Source organism: Vombatus ursinus, unplaced genomic scaffold, assembly GCF_900497805.2.
Source record: "Vombatus ursinus unplaced genomic scaffold, bare-nosed wombat genome assembly UNPS02009062.1, whole genome shotgun sequence".
In the NCBI taxonomy this organism is placed as follows: domain Eukaryota; kingdom Metazoa; phylum Chordata; class Mammalia; order Diprotodontia; family Vombatidae; genus Vombatus; species Vombatus ursinus.
Window position 1 is genome coordinate 3,864,996 of NW_020948840.1, and position 21,767 is coordinate 3,886,762.

Sequence of the window (21,767 nt, forward strand, 5' to 3'; positions counted from 1 at the left end):
AGCCTGTTTTACTTTCTCTGATTATTTCTATTTCTTTTTTGATTTTGAACTCTTTTCCTGTCTATTAATTAATTAGGCAGTCTATTCCATTGTCTTATGATTTGTTTATGATGTCACTTTATGTCTAAGCAATTTATCTTTTTTTTTGTTATGATAGAAGTGTTGGCCTATATCTAGTTTCTGTCAGAAAGCCTTCCAATTTTTCTCAACAGCTTTTATGTAATATTAAGTTCTTACCCCAATAGCTGGGATCTTTGGGTTTGTCCATCATTAGGCTACTGTCTTTGCTTGCTTCTTAAATTGTAAATTTAGGCTGTTTCACTAATCATTCCTTCTATTTCTTAATCAGTACAAATCATTTAGATGATCACTATTTTGTATTATAGCTTGAGATCTAGTATGGCTAGGTCCCTTTCTTTCACACTTTTTTTTCATTAGTTTCTTTGATATTCTTAACTTTTTGTTCCTCCAAATGAATTTTGTAATTTCTTCTAGTTCTATAAGTTAATCCTTTTGGCACTCATGAGCACTTAATATTTCTTCATTTAGGTTTATCTTTATTTGTATAAAAAACATATTGTAGCTGTGCTCTTGTGGTTCCTGTATGTATCTTGGGAGGTAAATCTCCAAGTATTTTTTTACTTTTTGTGCTTATTCAAATGGAATTTATCTATTTCTTCCTACTAGATTTTATTATTTTCATTTAGAAAAACTGATAATTTACATGAATTAATTTTATAATCTACAACTTTATTGAAATTGCTAATGATTTGAATTATAGTTTTGAATTGACTTTCTAGGGTTTTCTAAGTAAACTATCATATTACCTGCTAATTTGTTTTCTCTTTGCCTATGTTTTTTTTTTCCATTTCTTTATTCTTGTCTTATTGCTACACTAGAAGTTCTAGAAGTATATTGAATAGTAATGGTGATAATGGACACCTGATTTTATTGGGAAACTTGTAGTTCCCTCACACTACAATGCTGACTCTTGGTTTTAGAAAGCTACAACAGCTAAGTTTCAATAAGTGTAAATAACGAATTACCTGCGGTGATCAATCAGATTCCAACATGCAATATTTGTAGTTATAATTATGTAAATCTATTAATTGCTTCTAGTCCCATGGATACACACACACACACACACACACACACACACACACCAAATATGAATAATGATACTCCTTAATGGGATCCATTATTTTCACTGAGAGTCTAATTGTACTTATCAGAATAAGGAAGGATCCATTCTTCCATATTTATTCTATACTATTCATTCCATATTTATTCTGTTATGCTGTACTTTCTAGTGTTTTTTAGAATAGAAATGGATGTTATATCTATAGAAATAATCATATAATTTTTGTTATTTTTTGTTATAAATATGGTCAATTATGTTTAGTTTTCCTAATATTGAACCAGCCCTCATTTCTGGTGTAAATAAAGCCTGGTCATAGCATATATTCTTTGTGATTTATTTATATAATCTCCTTGCTAATACTTTATGTAAAATTTTGCCTCAATATTCATTAGGAATTTTGGTCTGCAGTTTTTTTGTTTGTTTGTTTGTTTTTTAGTTTTTATTACCCCTGGCTTAGGTATCAAGACAGTAGTTACAGCATAGAAGGATTATGGTGGGACTCCTTATTAACTTTTTTCTTTTTTCAAATACTTTAAATAGAATTGAAATAACTTGTGATTTTAATGTTTGATAGAATTCATTTGTAAATCTTTCTTCTCTACCCTTCCCCAACTCCACACCTTGGGAGTTTCATTATAGATTTTTTAATCTTTTTTAATTTATTTTTTCCTAAAATTTAGTTATTTAATCATTTATTTCTTATTCTCTTCATTGGATCATTTTTTAAGCTAATATTCATCCACTTCATTTATATTTTCTATTTTATGGGCATCTAATTGGGTAAAATTATTCATAATTTTTCTTTATTTTTGCTATCTTCTTCCCTTTTATGGGTGAGTTCATCCCATTCTATTTACAGGTTTCTTTTTTCATTTCATTTTTTTAACTAGGTAAAAGAAGCCTTTTTTTGCATCATTTCTTACTTAGCCTTAATCATTCAATGGACATTGCCTTAGACGAACTGAGACCTGGGAAAAACCTTAGCGTAAAAATGCTGAGGTCTCACACTGTATCCAGAGCCATCTCCAGTCATCCTGATCTATATCTTGCCACTGGACCCAGATGGCTCTGGAGGAGAAAGTGAGGCTGGTGACTTTGCTCAGCCTTGCCTCACTTAAATCTAATTCACTTGTAAGTGATGATATCACCTTCCTGATGTCATGATCCTCTTCAGACAACGTAAGACAAGCAGCCATTCATGGTCATTTTGTTAACTTTTTATTTCTCCTCATCCTATTCTCTTATACTTTCCCTCTCTTGGTTTCCTATATTCTTTTTAAAATATTGTTTTGCTTAATATTAATCCCTCCCTTGCCCTATGTTCCTCTTTGTTCTCTCCTTTCTCTAACATTTCCCTGTTAAGTGAAATATTTCTATATCCAATTGTATATGTGTATTCTCTCCTTTGACCAGTTCCAGTGAGAACAAGATTAAAGAGTTCCTCACTTCCTTTACTCCTTTCTCTTTGTATAAACATCCATTTCTTCCCTGCAAATATGTGAGAAAAATTTTCCCCATCCTTCCTCTTCCTTCTTACCTTGTGGTGTATTATTTTTACCTTTTTTTTTTCAATCTTCATCAAAATAGAACAAAACAACTCCTAGTCTTTCTGTCTAAATAAATTTCCATTATGGACTCTGATACTGACAGAATTCCAAATGCATCATTTTGCCATATTATAATGTAAACAGATCAATCTGGTTTTGTTCCTTATAATTGCTTTCTAATACCTAAATTTTTATATTTCTTTCATTTCCTTTGCTTTTATTTCAAGTTTTTTTCTCAGCTCTGGCATTTTCCTCTAGAATGTTTGCAAGTCTCTTCTATTTTGAAAATGTCCATTTTTCCCTGCTAATTTTATTCACAGTTTTGTTGGGTGAGATATTCGTTACTTTACAACTGTATCTGATGCTTTCTGGAATATCATATTTCACCTCTCTACTCCTTTATAGTTGTGGCTGCTAAATTGCTTGCATTTTTTATATCTTCAGCATTTGAATTCTTTACAGAATTTTTTGTTTGACTCGGAAGCTCTAGATTTTGGTTATAACATTACTGGAAGTTTTTATTTTGATAACAAGTGACTTTTTCAATTTCTGCTCTGTGGTCAGGTTCTAAAATATCTAGAAAGTCTTCTTTTAGGATTTCCTGAAATATGATGTCTAGGATTTTTTTTGGTTTTTAGGTAGTCCAGTTATTCTTAAATTAATTTTTTAATTGGAACTTTGCATTGTCATGACCTAAGGTCAGTACCACATACCTACTGTGTGCTTCTGAACTTGTTCTTAGATCAGTACACAGTCTAGAGCCAAAGCCCATACCTAGCCCTGGAACATCATCCTGTACACAGGTTCCCTCCTCAATCTGCCCTGAATCTGTGACCTGAGACTGATAAGTGAATATGATTCACTGTGATTTTTTCTTGGATTTTTTCAACAGGACTTGGTCTGATGAGTTATCTACCTATTCTAATGGAATTGTGTTGGGTAGCTAAACTGTCCTTTCTGATACTCTTTCATATTCAGAAAATCAGGTTTTCAAACTATAGGGAGATGAAGCTTGTATTGTTATATTTTATTCTTTTTAAATTAATTATTTTGATAAAGTAAATAATTAAAAATAATTTTATTGATGTTTTTGATTCCTTACATCGCCATAGTAGCCTATGTATCCCTCTGCCTGTTCCTCTCTGAGTAGTCCCATATGACAAATAATGATTTGTTTTTAGAGGGGAAAAATTGGCATAATTGTCTGAAAACATGCAATATGAAATACCTGTGGACCTCTCACCTCTACTAAGGGGTAGTCTGGGGGTGTCTTCTCATATTTCTTTGTTTGAGTGATTTTAATTCTGAGTGACTTTAATGCCAGAGTAGGTACAGGCTACAAGACATGGCAAGGGTTCCTTAGGAGGGATAGAGTTGTAAACATCAACAGCAATAGTCACTTATTACTGGTGACTTGTGTGTCTCATGACATTCTCATTACCAGCACTGTTTTCAGTTTACCCAAACACAACAAAACATTATGGATGCACCTTTGCAACAAACATTGGCATTTAATAAACTATGTCATTGTAAGGAAAAGAAACAAACAGGATGTTAGTGTGATGAAGGTGATGTGTGGTGCAGAGCGCTGAACCAATCATAGACTTATCTTCTCCAAGCTAGACATTTGTATTCAATTGGTGGCCCCAAGGCAAGATAACTTTATTAAACAAACTTTATTAAACACTGGGTTATTGAGCTTTATTATTTCTGAATCTCTCTTGTCTGTTCCACTGATCTATCTCTTTTTATTTTTAACCAATGTCAGATGGTTTTTATAACTACTGATTTATAAAATAGTCTGAGGTATGAATGTGCTCCTCTCCCTCTATCCTTTCTTCTTTTCTTCATTTCCCTTGATATTCTGGATCCTTTACTTTTTCAAATGAATTATGTTATAATTTTATCAAGTTCTGTAAAATATATTCTTGATAATTTGTTTGGAATAGCATTAAAGGTACAAGTTAATTTTAGTATTATTGTTTTTATTTTATTGGCATGGCCTAGCTACGAGCATTAAATATTCTTCCAGCTACTTAGGTTGTTCTTTGATTGTTTAAGGAGTGTTTTATAATTTAATATATAACTTTTTTGTGTGCTTTGTGAAAACTTTGTGTGCTTTCATTATTTTATATACTTTATAATGATTTTGAATAGGATTTCTCTATTATTGCTTTTTGTGTTTTGTTTTTGTACATAGAAATATTGGTTTCTGAGGATTTATTTATGACCTGAAAATTTGCTGAAGCTATTAATAGTCTCAATTAGTATCTTTGCTGATTCCCTGTGGTTTTCCAAGTAAATCATCATGTCATCAAAAAACAGAGATAAATTTATCTCTTTTATCTATCTTTATTCCTTTAATTTCTTTCTCTTATCTTATTGCTAATGTTAACATTTCTATTAGTATATAAAATAATAGTGAGTAGAATGACCATCTTTGATTTACACTTGTATTTATTGGAAAAGTTTCTAGTGTATCCCCATTGCATATAACATTTGCTTTTTGTTTTAGATAGATACTTTTTGTGATATTAAAAAGAGGTTCCTCTATATCTATATGGGTTTTTTTTTAGCATAAAATAATGTTTTATTTTAACAAAGGCTTTTTCTGGATACATTTAACATGACTAACTGTAATGATTGTTTTCCTAAGGTTAAATCATCTCTGTATAAATCTCACTTGATCATAACGAATGATTTCTTGGACAAACCGCTGTAATCTGTTTGATAGTATTTTGTTTAAAAGTTTTGAGTCAACAATTCATTAATGATATTGGCCTATGATTTTCTTTCTATGTTTTATCTCTCCCTAGTTTAGGTTTTGGAACTATATTTGTCTCATAAAAGGATTCTGGTAGGATTTTTTTTCTCAATTTTTGAGAATAATTTGTGAAAAATGGATATTACTGGTCTTTGATAGTTTGATAGAATCCTCCTATGAATCAATTAGATCCATAGTCTCCCCCTAAAACTCCCCAGTACTCACTTGACAACCATATCTATTTCCTTTCTTGAGATTTGATTATTTGAGGTCTTTATCTGGCCTTCTGCTATTTTGGATATTTTATATTTTTGAAGGTATTTCTTTTGTGTTCTTAGTTTTGTTAGCATATAACTATGCATAATATGTTGTAATCATTTCTTCTGGTTTTGTTGTGATTTCAACTGCACATTTGCTATTTTATTGGTTTGATTTTCTGGTCTCTTCTTTTTAATCAGATTGGTTAAAGGTTTATCCATTTTATTATTCTTTAAAAATTTATAATTTCTGTGGATTTTTGTAACCAATTTATTTCTTCTCTACTTTTAATATCATTTTTAATTCTCTACATTCTCTACTTTTAATATCAAACCTAATATTTTAGATTTGTTTGTTGATTCTTTAATTTTTAAAATACATATTTAATTCATTAATCTTTTTTTCTTTTTTGTTAATGTATAATCATAAGTATATGATTTTTCTCCTGAGGATTAATTTAACTGTATCCCAAAAATTTTGACATGTTTCATCATTATCATTTTCTTTTATATAGTTAATAATTGTTTCTACTATTTGTTTTGTAGCCCACTCATTATTAAAGATTTCATTGTTAAGTCTCCATTTAGGTCTGTATCTTTTGTTTGTGGTTCTGGAACCAATTTCTATTGTTATTGAATTATGATCTGTAAAAGATTTATTGATTATTTCTGCCTTTTTACTTTTGCTTGCAATATTTCTGTGGCCTAGTACATGGTATTTTATTTAAAGTTCAATGTATTGCAGAGAAAAATGTGTATTCTTTTGCTGTCTCACTTAGAAGATGCCATAAGTCTAATAATATCAATTCTAGTGTATCCAAAAAAAAATCACTTCCATATTTTCCTTTTACTTATCTTTCTGTTAGACTCATCCAAAACTGATAGAGGGATATTGAAGCCACTATTGTGTTACCATCTATGTCTTTTTGAAACTCAGATGATATTTCCTTTATGAATTTGGATACTAAAGCATTTGGAACATATGTTTATTTCATCATAATGTTGTTTCATTGTTTATCCTTATTTATTTTTGGAATGCTTGTTTTTGCTTTGTTTGATAAGATGATATCAACTCATGTTTTTTTTCTAGATTCACTAGATGTATAGTAATTTTTTTGTTTAATGTGTTCAAATTTGAAGTTATGAATTAGTTCACATTTTTTTCCATTTATCTCTAAATTTTTATAAGTTATGATTCTTCCTTTCCTGCTATAAACTAAGCATTATATTTCTTTAGTTACTTTAATTTTTTTAAAGGTGGTCTTATTTTCACTGACTCTCTTCCCCTCACCCCTGATCTCCTCTTCTCATTTGCTACTCCTTTCCCTTTAGGGATTTTTTTAATTAGTTCTCCTCTTTGGCTTTTATCTAGTTATATATTTTTACACTTTCTTTTTTCCTCTCAGTTAGTCAAGTAGATTCTCCCTTCCTCTTCCCCCCTAACCTAAGCCTATTCATTAGTTGATTTTTTAACTTCATTTTTGCATCCCTTTCAAAAAAATTATCTTCATCATCCATCTTCTCTTCTGTGTACTCTAGAGATTCTAATTTTATGATTCATGAGAGTTATAATCATCTGGTCTCTCATTTCTCTTTATTCTTTATATAAATAAAGGTCCAATGTATCCACTCTAGGCATTTTCTGACACTGCCTTGTAGGATTTAGCCCATGATTCCTTTTTTTAGATTGCTTTTCACTATCAGAAAAATGCCAGTTATTACAGGTGTCAGAGTTCCCCATAGTAAGGCACCCCTACTCCCACTGACTCATGTCCTCTCTTCTTGACACAAGTCTTCAGTAGTAAGTGACTATTGCTGTTGATGGACCATTTCCACCCTACCTAGAAATTTCATCCCTGTGTCTATGCTCTTTACAGTACTCATCAAGGTGCCAGTTGTCCTTAGGGGTTCCAACTCCCTCACTCCCAGGACAAGTACATTTTTCAGATACCAAAATGTCATCAGTGAGATACCCTCCCATCTCCAAAGAAAGGCTTACTTCCTTTCTTGTCCTTTCTAATCTTTCTCCTTCTTCCTCACCTACTCCTTTAAAGGCTTTTCTCTTTCTGAGATCATGGAGGCCACACTCTTCTCATTGTCAGCTCTTGATTTGATTTTAATGCATCACTCACTCCTGTTCATCTACCTCTTCTCTTTCCTGACTTTCATGTATCCTCCCATATTGTAATGTAGTGCCATAAAGGAAGCATTCACCTATAGGCAATGCATCTCTAGGTTCTGTCCATAAGACCCTCTTTCTACCTCTTTTCTGATACCTCCCCCAGATTTTTGTCTTCACTCCATCTCCTTCTTTACATTTAGAAAGGGTCTCTTACTTCTTACTTTAGAAAAAAGTCTTCTTGTTGTCACTCTGATGCTGTTATTTGCATTTATTCACTTCTCTAGGATTTCTGTTGTTTGGGGTATCTTATAAGCAAATAATCTTTTCAGTTCTGGTTTTCTTTCTAAAAATGTTCCAAACTCTTTTTATTATTTAATGTCCATCTTTTGTCCTGTATAGTTAGGCTTAGATTTGCAGGATAGGTCACCTTGAGCTGCATCCTGAGCTCCAATGCTCTTTGGAACAAATTATTTTATCCCATCTTCCTTTTTCTTATGATCACATAAGTATCATGTAAATCAAATGTCCTTTTCTTTGTATTTTAAGATCTTTCTTTCAATGGCTTGCAGCAATTGCTGTTTCTGAATTAATTTGTTAAATTTAACCACTATGTGTCTTGGATTTGCAGTCTTTTTTTGTTCGTTTGTTTTGTTCTGTTTTGTTTTTTTCTGGAGGTAGTCTCTGAATTCTTTCTATTGGAATTTCATTTCTATTTTCTCTGAACATAGTTCTGGGAAATTCTCTTCTATTATTTTCTTCATTGTGGTGTTGTCCTGTTATGTTTCCTGGGAGACGTTTGGTTGGGCTTTTTGTTTGTTTGGTTTTTTTTGCTTCTCTTCTTCTAGGTTGTATTTTATTTTTGTTTGTCTGCAGTCCCAATCTATTATTCTCTCTTTTGTTTCTTTGGTGAGGTTTGCTATTGTAGATTCAAGTTTTTCTATTCTGCTCATTTTTTTTTTGTTATGAAGGACATATATTCTGCTCTCAAAATTCTCATTTCTCTTTTAAATCACTTAGGAGCAGTGTGTTGTGCTTTCATATTCTCTTTAATTTCCACAGGATCTTCTGTCTCATCAAGTATTGGATCATTTTCCTTCATTTTGCAGTATTCACTTCCAGGTGACTGAAACAGTTTACTAGATCTCAAAAGCATATTTCCATCTTTTACTATTATTTTTTCCTGTTGTTCTGTTTATGTTCAAAGTCTTTGGAATTTCTTCTTTCTGGAATCTTTGGTACTTACAGTCTTTTTCCCCCTTATTTTCCTTATTGCTCATTTCTGACTCCCTTTCTTCTGATTGTGGTTTTCTTCAGAGCTAGATCTCAAAGTACTTCAACCTCCTCCACCACTGGGTAATGCACAGTTCGTCAGCTTAGTTTTCTGCCCCAACTGACTTTTGGGGGGTCAGATTTGGCCTCAGTTCGATGCTGCACTCTTCTCTCAAGCTTCATGGAGTGCTGCACACCTCCCTACAGCCCAGTTTATTGTCCTGGTGACCCACACCACTCCATCTATTCATTCCTTCATTCTTTGTCCCAGCACCAGCAGTTCAGAGCCTGCTTTCCCCAGTGCTAGCAGTTGTTCAGAGCTTTTCAGTGTTGGTTCTTCTGGGTTGCAGCTTCTGGAAATCTTTTATAATGAATGGCTATGATCAACCTGGCTGTTGAGGCCAGAGAAAACTCCCACAGCCTGGATCCAGAATTTCTAAGGCTCTGGAAGGAAAGAGGCAGAACTGGGTGGGTTTTGATGTAAGTCTGTGTTTCTTATCCTTGCATCTGCTAATGTCACCTTGATGCTGGTAATAAATGAGGCAGGGGAGTGGTGGTTGGTGAGTTCAGAGTCAGTGACAGTCTATTTGAGGTTTTTTTGTTTTTGTTTAACATTTTGTTTTATATTCTTGTATCCTCGACCATGGAAACAGTCAAAGTTGCTTTAATGTTGAGAGGTTGTAGGAATCAAAAAAGATCTAGTCTGCCATTTTTTTTGCTTATATGACTTGGTAGATTTTTTTAAAATATTATTATCTTTAAAGAATCAATGGTTTTAGCTTTAGAACTGGAAGGGACCTTAAGCATAGAGAGTCCAATCCCTCACTTTTCAGAAGAGGAAACTTAAGCACAGAGAGTGCATTGAATTGTCCAAGCTCACATGGATCATAGAAAGTGGCAGAGTCAGAACTAAACCCAAATCTTCTGATTCCAAATCCATTGCCTCCATTTTCTGAGTATACCATTGAGTCAGGCCCAGAAGTTCTTAAAGGGACACAAAGTCTTCAAACACATATTGAAAGGAAGGAGTGGGGATTTTAAGAGCTGAGCAACAGGAACAATAATGGTGAGCCTTCTCTACTCATAACTTAACTAGCTTAGTTGGAACTAAGGACCAAAAGCAATAGGTAAGAGAAAATTGAAAAGAAAGACTGAAAAGAGAAAGTGAAAGAATAACTGAAAAAGAAAATATGGAGCAGGGCCCTTGAACCCGTATGGGTATCTTAGAGTAGAAGACAGGCTGAAGAAGCTGCTTATACTCACTTCTTCAAAGCATGGGTTTGAAAAAAAAATAAAAAATAAAAAGATCTGCTCTCCTCAACTTCCTTTCTTGTCTAACATTACAAATGCTTGTCTCAAACATGAAGAGGGCAAAAGTTAGCTAGAGACAAATACAAATTTTAGTTAGGGCAGAGGGTCAAACCACTGAATTTTCCTAACCTAAAAATATGAACTATTGTGATTGTATTAAGAGCTTTCTTCTAATATAAACTTTATAAAATAGAGAAATGAGCCTTTAGGGTCATTATTATATCCATAGGCTAAAAAGTGAGTTAGTTGTTGTGGCTTATTGTGACTGATTAAATCTCCTGTGAGAAATGGGGAAGAGGATGAGAGGTTAGTGATGAGAGATCATACTCTAAATCATCCCTAAAGAGTAAATAGGAAAGACCTGGAAAGAATACAACAGTATCTTACTCAATAAATACTGCTCTTGCTCTGCAGAGAATCAGGAGCAAAAAGTAATATCAGTTCCACCTCTGCTCAGAAAGCCTCAACCTATAATAAAGAATTTTTTAAAAAGAACAAAAAAAATCAGTTGAACAAAGCCAACTAACCAACACATCATATAAGTCTTATAGTATGTCATTGTTTTATACCCATAGTCCTCTGCCTTTGCAAATGAGAGAGAGAGGGAGAGAGAGAGAGAGAGAGAGAGAGAGAGAGAGAGAGAGAGAGAGAGAGAGAGAGAGAGAGATCATCTGTTCCTTTGGGTCAATTTTGATCATTACAATTGTAGAACTTAATTTCTAGAATGGATTAATAAAGGGGCAATTTGTTAACACTGGAAAAGGAAGTTTGGTGATATATAGGAGTCATATGGGTTCATTAAGAACAAGTCTTATCAGATTGATCTCATTTCCTGTTTTACAGGGTTATTAGGGTGGTAAATCAAAGGAATGAAGTTTCAGCAACATAGTTACCAATGTTCCTCACAATATTTTCTGAATAACATAAAAAATATAAATGATATTAGCTTACAGAAAGTGAATTTCTAAGGTCTAGGACTGTACCCAAAAGGAAACAATTTATGGATTGCTATCAAACTGAATAGATGTCTATGAGGAATGAGTTAGAGATCTGTTGTTAACCTGGGACCCTTTACTCTTCTCTTTTTCTCTATGCCTTCTCTCTCAGGGATCTTATCAGATCCTACGGGTCCAACTACCATCTTTATGTAGATGACTCCCAGATTGGCTCCAGTACCACAACATCAATTGCCTAACACATCTCCCCAACTGGATATGCCACGGGCATATCAAACACAACATGTCAAAAACAGAACATGTTATATTTCTCCCAACTTACCTTCTTTATTAAATTATCTACTACTATTAAAAGTATTGCAATCCTTCTGTCATTATTCTCAACATCAGAAATATCCTTGACTCTTCACCATATTTTACCAACTTATTTCTAATCAGTTTCCACATTTTATCTACTTTAATTTCACAATGTTTCTTGAATTTAAATCCCTTTGCATTTAGCTAATACCCTAATCATGTAGCTCATCACTGCTTGTCTAGACTGTTGTGATAACTTCAAAAAGTAATTGGTATCTCTGCTTCCGACCCCTATAAAGCTGCCAATAAAATCTTCTTAAAGTAGTAGTGTGGCTTGAATTGTCTCCTTCTCAAGAAGTTTCAGTGGTTCCCATTTCTATCTAGGATCAATTACAAACTTATCTGTTTTTCTTTTAAAGCCTTTCACAATATGGCCCCTGTTTACCTTTCCAGATAAATTGTACAATACTGTATTCACACATACTGTAATTCAGCCAAATTGTCTTATTTTCTGTTTATCTTACACTATTTTTCTAACTTCATTTCTTGGCCTATGCTGTCCCCCATCACTGAATGTACTCCTTCCCAACCTCTAACTCTTAAAATCCCTTTATTTCTTCAAGGCTTATCTCAAATGTCATCATTTATATCATTGATCCACTGAGGTAGTGTCTCTGCTCATGTATTGTTTTATACACACACATGCACACACACACACACACGGATTGAATAGTGGATCAGAAGGAGGATATAAGACAGAAGAAAGAATTTGAGTCTCTCCACCATCTTTATGCCCACTAATTAGTAGAAGGTTTTCATTGATGGAACCTCACTGATCTCAGGAAAGAACTTTGGGCGACAAAGTTACATGTGGCATCCTAGAGATGTGTGCATCTACTGAGGGTGATGCTGTAGAAGGATGTGGAGAACTTCTCAGCTGAAGCTAATTCATGTGATGATAGAAGGCATACTGTGCATCTGTACATAAAATCATTGACTTGCATGAGGATGGCAACCTGTCTCAGACAGTTAAACTCACGTCTTCTTTATTGTTTGGAATTCTTGCCTGAACCCAATTTCTTCTTGAATCTTTTTGATTCTGATAATGACACTTCTAATCTTGAACACACTTAATCTGTCCCCTGGATCCTATATTTGAACTCTTTAACTGCCTGGTCAGTTCCATAGCTATGTAGGACACAGTTCTCATGTTTAGGGTTAGGGTTTGAAAGATAGTTTTCTTCTCCTCTGAACTGCCAGAGTCCTGAATTTACCATCATACCCAGTCTAAAATTGAGGTTTTGACAGGCTAAAACAACCATTATTAAAAAAATCTCAAAGTTGAAAAGTTATCTTTGTCCTCATTACTCATTGTTGGAATCCCTCTATAATATCCCTGACAGGTGATTATACAGACACTTCTTGACCACTTTCACTTGGTACTCATTGCAGCCCAAGGCAGTTCTTTTTTTGTTGAAAAGATAGTAATCAATTGTATTTTGAGCCAAAAATCTACTTTTCTGCAATTTCTTCCCATTACTTCTAATTCTGTCCCCTGAAGCAACACAGTAAAAGTGCAAAAGAGAGTCTTTCAAATATTTGAAGGCAGTGTCATGTGTCCCCTCAAAACTAAATCTTTTTAGTTTCTTAACTCATCAATCATATGATTTTTCAGACCTCTCTTTGGACATATTTCTTAATATATCTTTTAAAATGTGGTTCCCAGAAGAGTCATCACTTAAAATTTTTATACCTAGGATTTTACACAAAACTTTCAGGTTGTGGGTAAAGGTGGAAAAAGAGACCCGGGGATGCTGGTTTGAAGAGTGGTAATGGAAGAGCTCTCTTCTGCAAATCATCTGATGGCTTCTAATTCATTCCAATTTAACATGCATTTATTAAGTATATACTATGACAAAGGAAGTATACTAGGCACCAGAAATAGAAAGATTAAAAAGAATCCCTGATCTTAAGGAAATCACATTCTATTAAGATGATATAACATATAAGAAAGTAAGCAATGGAAGAGGGAGAGAGCAATCCCAACTTTGGGGATCAGGGTAGGCTTCCAGTGACCTCAGGAAATGGCACTCGAGCTCATCCTCAAATGAAAGTAGGCATTCTTAAAGGCTGAGGTATTGAGAGAGTGTGCATACCAGACATAAGGGAGAGAAGATGGAGTATTGTACAGAGGGAAGGGCACAAAGGTGAATGTGGCTAGAATGTAGAGAGTGGGAAGGGGTGTAAAATGAAATCAGCCTTGTAGGAAAAGCTGGAGCCAGTTCATGAAGGACTAAAAATGACAAGCTGAAAAGTTTCTATCTCAACCTAGAGATATTAGAGAGCTACTGCTTCTAGGTTCATGAGGCTAATTGTCAGGGCTGGAGAGGTGATCAAGGTCTCCTGCTCATTCCCTAATGTTTAGAAGTTAGTACTCTCTAGGTGAAATATTACATGGTAAACTTTACCACCAACATACAACTCAAATAACAAATATATTGTTTGATGAAATTCATTGAAGTAAATGAATTGCTGAAGAGATGAATTATAGTTTGCTTGATCTTATATGGATAGCAATTGTGAATCCTGCCCATTTCACCTTTGGATACTTCCAAATGAAGGGAAAACTCTTTTTGACCTATCAAGTTTATGTGATCCTGTGCCAATGGTTTCCATACTTATACCATTACCAGTTTCCCCATGAGAGTCACCAATAAATCTGCAGCAGCAATGAGATTTAAGAATTGTTCCAGTTTACACAGAAAAGAAAACCAACACCAATCCTTATCAGTGAACCAGCACCCTCAATTCTCCCTTTTCAAATGGTCTTGAGGAACATTAATTGGTCAGCTAGTGAATGCCTGGACTTTTAGAAAGTCTTTTCTGAGTGTTAATTGACCCAGGACATAGAAACCTAGCTCTAGGACAGTCTTTTCAACATTCATTATTGACTGTTGAAGCAAAATCCTCATAGGTCCTACACAGAAGTGCCTGTTGTTGGAAGATGGAGTGTGGTGATCAGGAAGCTCTGATGAATTGGTTCTCATAATTTTTTTTTCCAAAGAGGATATACAGCTAGTAATGTTGGAAGGCAGTTATCTCAAGTTGGGCAGTCTTCTCAGCTACTATACTAAAAATATTCTGAGAATGATCTTGACTAAAGCATTCTTTTCTTAGAATAGGACATAAAAAAGGTTTTTTTTTTTGGTAAATGTTAAAGGAAAAGAAAGGAGAAAAACTCTCTTGAACTTTTAACATGCACATTTCTCAGGCCATATATCAAAGACAATGATTGGAAAGAAAAGGATTATAACAAGCCATGATTTATACAAAAGTTTCTTCTGTTCAGGTAAGATGTCACCTCAAATGGGTATTGAGTTTTCAATTTCAGTACACAATATGTAGTGATGATAGTAACAATAACAACAATGACAATAACAATGGTTGGATCCATCATTTAGCTTTTCTAGGTAGAGACTCATACATTAATAATATCCTGAACCCTGAGGTAACTAACAGTCAAGATAAAGAATTGTCTAAAGGAAAAAAAAAAGATACAAACCTGAAGTAGGGTTTTGTAAGAGGAGAGATGGATATGGTTTTGAGAGATGCTATAAAAGTAAAATAGATAAGGTTAGCAATTGATAGGATATTTTTGATTGGTGAGTGATAGTAAAGAGTCAATTATGTCTCTGAGATTGTGAACTTGCCTGCCTATAAGGATGTTAGTTTCCTAACAGAAATAGAAAAACTGGAAAGAAGGGTGGGTTTAAGATCATTTCTTTTTTGGACACATTGAAAATGAGTCATATGGCTTATTCTTTTTTAATCCTTATTCCTTCCTGGCATCAGAAAGACTTAAGTTCAAATCTGGCCTCAGACACTTACTTGTTGTGTGATCCTGGTAGAATCACTTAACTTCTCTTTACCTTAATTTCCTCATCCGTAAAATGGGCATAATAATGGTATCTATCTCTTAGGGTTGTTGTGAGGATCAAATGAGATAATCTAAAACACTTAGCATAGTATGCCTGGTACATAGTAGGTGCTATATAAGTACTAGCTATCATTATTATTATTATTATTATTATTCAGGATTCGATATCAAGAGAAAGACTTGGATTTATATATATTTGTGTCATCTGTAAAGAGATGACAATTGAAATTATGAATGGAAGAGTGAGACAATTAAAAACTATAAATTATCACAATGCAAAAACACCATACTAAATACTGTGCATACAGAAGTAAAAGTAAGACAATCTCTTCCCTTCAAGAGCTCACATTCTAATGTGGGGAGAAGTATGGGAGACAAAAAAAAATAGACAAAAAAAAGTGATAAGCAAGGGAGGGAGTTGTTGTTTTTTTTTTCCCTAGAGAGTTACAGGATAGTGAATTAGCTTGCCTTCTCCAAGAGTAATAGTAGTTTTGATTTCATTAATGTTACCATAGCCAGAGGAAGAAAATGGGCAGGGGTTGCAAAGTGACATGGGGCATATCATGAAATATTAGTTGGCATTAATATAGGACTTTAAGCTGTACCAAAAATTTTATATGTGTCATCTTCTTTAGACCTCATAAGAGCACTGTGAGATATGTGCCTTCATTATCTCCATTTTATATTTGAGCTGATGTTTTCTTCATTCTAAGTCTAGCCCTCTATCCATCATTTCATCTAGTTGCACTAGATACTGGACTTAAATAAAGACTAAAAAAATGGCTAGGTTGAATGTCTGGATGGGGAGTAAAGTATGGTCTCTTCTGGGGCAGATAGGTTAAATATCGATAAATACATATGTATGTGTGTATTATAGATATACACACAAACACACATATATGCATATAGAAACACACTAATAATTTGTATTAATTCATTCCAAAGCTGAATGAATTAATTTCCTAGTGCCAAGGAGCATGGTTTCTGAAGGAAGATTTTGGAGGTTAAAAGTCCAGGGGGGCAGAAATGGGGTAGCTGTCTCGAGGGTGCAGGTGGGTACAGGCAAATTGAAGAGATCAACAAGACAGAGGAGCTAGAGAAAGAGAAGGGAAGAGGGCTCAGGACACAGCCTTGGAGTAAATTCACATTTAAGGTACTTTATGTCAATGATGCAGCAAAGGAGACTGAGAAGGGATGGTCACATATGTAGGAGGAAAACCAATAGAGAGCAGTATCACAAGAACTCAGGGGAAAAAAAAGATAGAGTATCCAGGAAGACAGGAAGTATACAGAGAGACAAAGAATGATGAAGCTTGAGACATTCATCAGATTTGGCATTTGAAAGATCAGAGTTTAGGCCTGAAGCTAGACTGTGAAAGATAGATCAGTGAGCCTGAGGGGAGGAAGCAGAAGGTAGCTATATGAACATCTTTTTCTATTACTTTGGCCCGTGAAAGGAAGGAAAGATACAGAACAGCTTCCTAACTAATTATTCTTACAAAGTAGATGCTAAATTGTTGTTAGTGTTTGTACTGTTGTTAGTCCTTCATTTTCAAAGATGATATCACAATGCTGGAGTCAGAGTATGGTGTGTTTGGCTGTGGTTGATCAGTCCAATATGAGTTTGAAAGGCTCTAACACAGATTGAAAACAAGTAATCTGTTAAAACAGTAAAACGGTGGATGATAGGTAATGCCTTGACTTGTGACTGAAATGGATTTAAGTAAGGCAGAACTGCACAAAATCATCAACCTCACTCTCTTCCAGAGTCACCAGTATCCAGTGGCAAGACAAAAGTCAAGATAGTTGACAATTGTCTGGGAATGCAGTATTGACCTCGGCATTTTCTATGCCTGAGTGAGCTTAAGCATTCCACAGCACCTGCTTCAGCCGCCTTCATGGCTGTTGGAACAAATCGTTCTCATCCTCCCATTCTGCTGAGAGAAGTCTTCACGTGCTTCAGGTGCACATCCCCTAATTCACTGCCAGGTTTCAGGCCTGTTACCCTCAACCTGGTTTAGCCTGTCTGCCAAGACAGTTTTACTGGAGTATGGCCCCTGCACATGCTACAAGTGAGAATTGAGTGCCAGGTGAACACTAAAGGTGGATAAACAACCCTGAAAAGTGCGTGGCAAGCTCTCACACTAGAGGTGCTAGTCCTCTCTGAGCACCCCATTCACTCCAGAGAGTCCATGTTCAGTCCACCAGGAGGGAGGGGGTAGAAGGAAGAGAGATAAATCTTCTCCACCCACCTACCTTTGGCCTCCTCCCCTACTTTCCCCAACCCTAGGCAAACAGGACCATTGGCATGGCATCCATCTCGCCCTTTTGGGTTTGATAAATGAATTGTTTCAAAGGCCCAAGAAGTTGTACAGGTAGAAATATTGGTAGCATCCACTGATTTTACTTAGGTCCAGCCGCTGTGTGTACAAGCAGTCTGTCCCTCAGCTATATGTGTGATGGGATAGCAGTTTATGTCTTCTGCTTCTTCCATGCTGGTAGCATGTCCCCTTCCAACAAACACCACCTTCACCACCCATGTGAAGCTATTTGTTGAAGGCTGAGGCCCCACTCTCCTCTTTCTTACTATCAAGGCACTTTTTTCTCAAATTACTCACTTCATACCTTGTGGAAGTCTAAAAGTGGGGAAGTGCACACTATTTATCCCCTTCTTAAGTTTTCCACTGAGATGCCCAGATCTTCCCTTTGGATCCATTCCACCATACTTTATATTACACTTAACTGTACACATGCTAAATAGAATCAGAAAAAAAAAGCAGTCAAACTTTTTTTATGTCATGAACCCCTTTGGCAGTCTGATGAAGCCTATGAACTTCATTCTCAGAATAATATAATAATAATACCAAGCATTTAAATGGTGTTTAAAGGTTTACAAATCACTATACAAATATTATCTCATTTTATCCTCACAGAAATTTTTGGAGGTAGATGCTACTATTATCCTTACTTTACAGATGAGAAAAGTGATGCAAACAGATGTTATGTGACTTGGACAGTATCACACAGCTATTAAGTGTCTGAAGAAGAATTTGAATTCATGTCTTCTTGTCTCCAACGTTAGCACTCTTATCTGTTGCTCTACCTAGATGCTTCATATTCATTTAAATGCATCAATTATATTAAATTCATAAATCATGTGGTTATCATAATATTAAAAAAATTAAGCTCATGGACCTTAAGTTGAGAACTCTTACCTTAAACTAAAAGTGCTTTGAGATCAGGTACATTTTTTTTTTAATATGTGAACTGTTTCCCCAAGGATTACCATGTTAACTTGAGGGTCATAGACAAGCATTACCCAGATTTCCTCAAATTCCCAGGTTGACAATGAAGGAACTTTCTCCTTGGACACTGGAGTTCAAGCCAAAATGACCTCTTTGTTTCCCACAACTGATATTTTACCTTTTCTGTTCATGCATTTGTACAGGTTGCTCTGCCTACCCTGAAATGCTCTTTCTTTTCACCACCTCTTTCAATCTTGTGTTAAAATTGTATCTTGTACTGGTCACATCTTGTTCTCATACCCCTAAATACTGTCCCCCCTTTTCTAGTTAATATAGTAAATACATTTATAAGTAGCAAATATAAAAATAACAAAGCAGGAAGTAAGATTGCAAAAGGGAACCTAGAAGTCACTTACAGACTGTGCCAAAGAAGAGCATAATTTGCAAATTATATCCTATATTAACTCAAAATTAGATCCTGAGACTATATGCTAAATCATCAGAAGCATTGCTGTTAGGGCATTTTAGTTCTATGATATGTAAATTTCAGAGAAGTTCCAGACATCCACAGAAAGACTAGCAAAACACCCAAGGGGGCTGTTAAGTTTGAGATTATGTGGATTTGTTAATGAACCAATTATTGCTGATAATTTTGAGGTGATTTGGATATGTTAATAAATCATCCCAAAGGTGGCATGGATAAGAATTAGTCTGTCCCTTACCAAAACCCTATGAGACCCCAAACTCCTGTCCCCTCTAGCCCAACTCCATCTGCATTGTGTTTGTGCTGCCAAGTACTCTGGTGGTTACATTGATTATACTCTGTGCTTCTGCCCCTTCCCATATCTCCTCTCCATGCTACCTGCCTTCCTCTACCTTGCCACGCTCATCCCCATGTCTCCTGCCTCTACACCACTCCTTCCTTTATGCCATTTTTCTCTGTACTTTCAGTGCTGTTTGCCCCTGAACAGAAGGTGCCCTGTTAAAGTAAGATTGAACCATTACTCGCCAGTACCATCATGGCCTTTCCCTGCAAGAACTGAGTGTACCTGTCCAAATTTCATAAATCCATAAATTAATTGGCAATTTAAATCCCTAGTTTTCTCAGATCAGATCACCCCTCCTAAATGAGGCCTTTCCTGATCCCTCTGTTTGTACCTTCAACCACCCCAAAATACCTTATATTCATCTTGCATGTATTATGTGTATACTTCCATGTGTTCACGTGACTCCTTTAGTGGCAGGTTACACTCCTTAAGGATAATGACTCTTACATATTTGTGCTTTTATCACCAACACACCAGACATCATGCACATAGTAAACCCCTTATCTAAACAATCAAACAAACAAAAAATTCTTTCTTGTTGAGTTGCTTCCTTGTAAATACTTTGTAATTTTCTTGGTATATAGTGTCAGTGATCATTGGCAGAAACATCATTGTATTTACAAAGTCATTGTTTAATAGGGGTAATATTATTGACTGTGAGTTACCTGGAAAAGGGAAGAAGGCCTATCTATCTTATAAATACATATATTGTCTTGAATAAATTGATCATATTATCTAGTGGTGGCCTTGGGGAGGTACAGAGATGGGAAATGTTTCTTGATCATAATACTCCTGAGTTTCAATGGATAAATGTTAACAGAGTCACGGCAATGATAATGCCTGAGTATCCAGCTGGCATCATGGGAACACTGGGCCAAGAAGGATAACAGTGGATGTAGGGGAAGAGGATACATTAAAGAATGTAGGGGCAGGGGAAGGAGAAGGTGGAGAACAGTTAAATTGTGGAAGAATGCTTATGAGAGGTAGAAACTAAAAAATGCTTTATCTATATGTCATTTTTGCCTGAGGCTGGTTGTTCCTGCCATCGAGCAAAGAGCAAAACTTTTTGAATCAGGAAATGAGAACCCTATGCCCCATATATCCCAACTAGAAGAGCAGCCATATTAATACTCAGCCAATTTAATTATACAGTGGAATTGGAGAGAGAGTGAAACCTTCAGACATCTGAGTCAATGGTTCCCACCTTTCTTCTGAAGAGTTGGTATATTTGCCAATTATTTAGCTATTTGTTGTTGAGTAGATTGAGAGATAGCATGGTACAATGCAGAGAGGACCAGACTTGGAGTTGGGAACACTTGTGTTCAAGTCCTCTGACTGATACATCCTAGCTATCCAATGATAGACAAGCCTCCCAAAACTATGAATCCTCCAAGTAACTCTCTAAGACTTTACATTGGTGGGGATTTCCATACCAGAGGATCTCTACATGGATGAAATGACAGGTCTGGACCCATCCCAAAATACCATTCATTATAACTTTTTTTAATATTCTATGTGATTTTTCTCCCTTTGCCATAATGTTGCTTCAACCAGGAGATTTTTGAAATACTTTGAAATTTTGACTCACGTTAGGAAGTTCCTAGTGGTTTCATGGGTGAGATAGTGTTAATTAATTAGGAGCCAACTTTTTTTTTTTTTTGCCTTTGAGAATACCAGACTAAAGACAGGTGGGTAGTCAGGCAGGTAGACAGCATCAGGCCCTTGGTTTCCTGTGATAAAGGAATACTGCCTGAGAAAGGCCCAAGATAGAATGTACAAGTAAACCCCAGGTGGCCTTTACTAGAGCATTTCACAAATAAATCACAAGTTTATTTGCAACCACATCATAAATCAAGATGTTTATTTACACCTCGGAAATTGTGAGCAATTCAGCAACTAGGGCCCAAAGGAGCTGCATCAGCATCAAAATTATATATTTTAAGACAACAAATTTTTCTCTGTTTTGAGCATTTACGAAAAGGAATATTTTACAAATATGAACATTTTTGAGAAGAGCTCACTGTGGAGGGGAAGAAGAGGGAGTAAGTACTCATTGACACTTACGTTCCGTGGAAGTGTTGATCTTGACCTCAG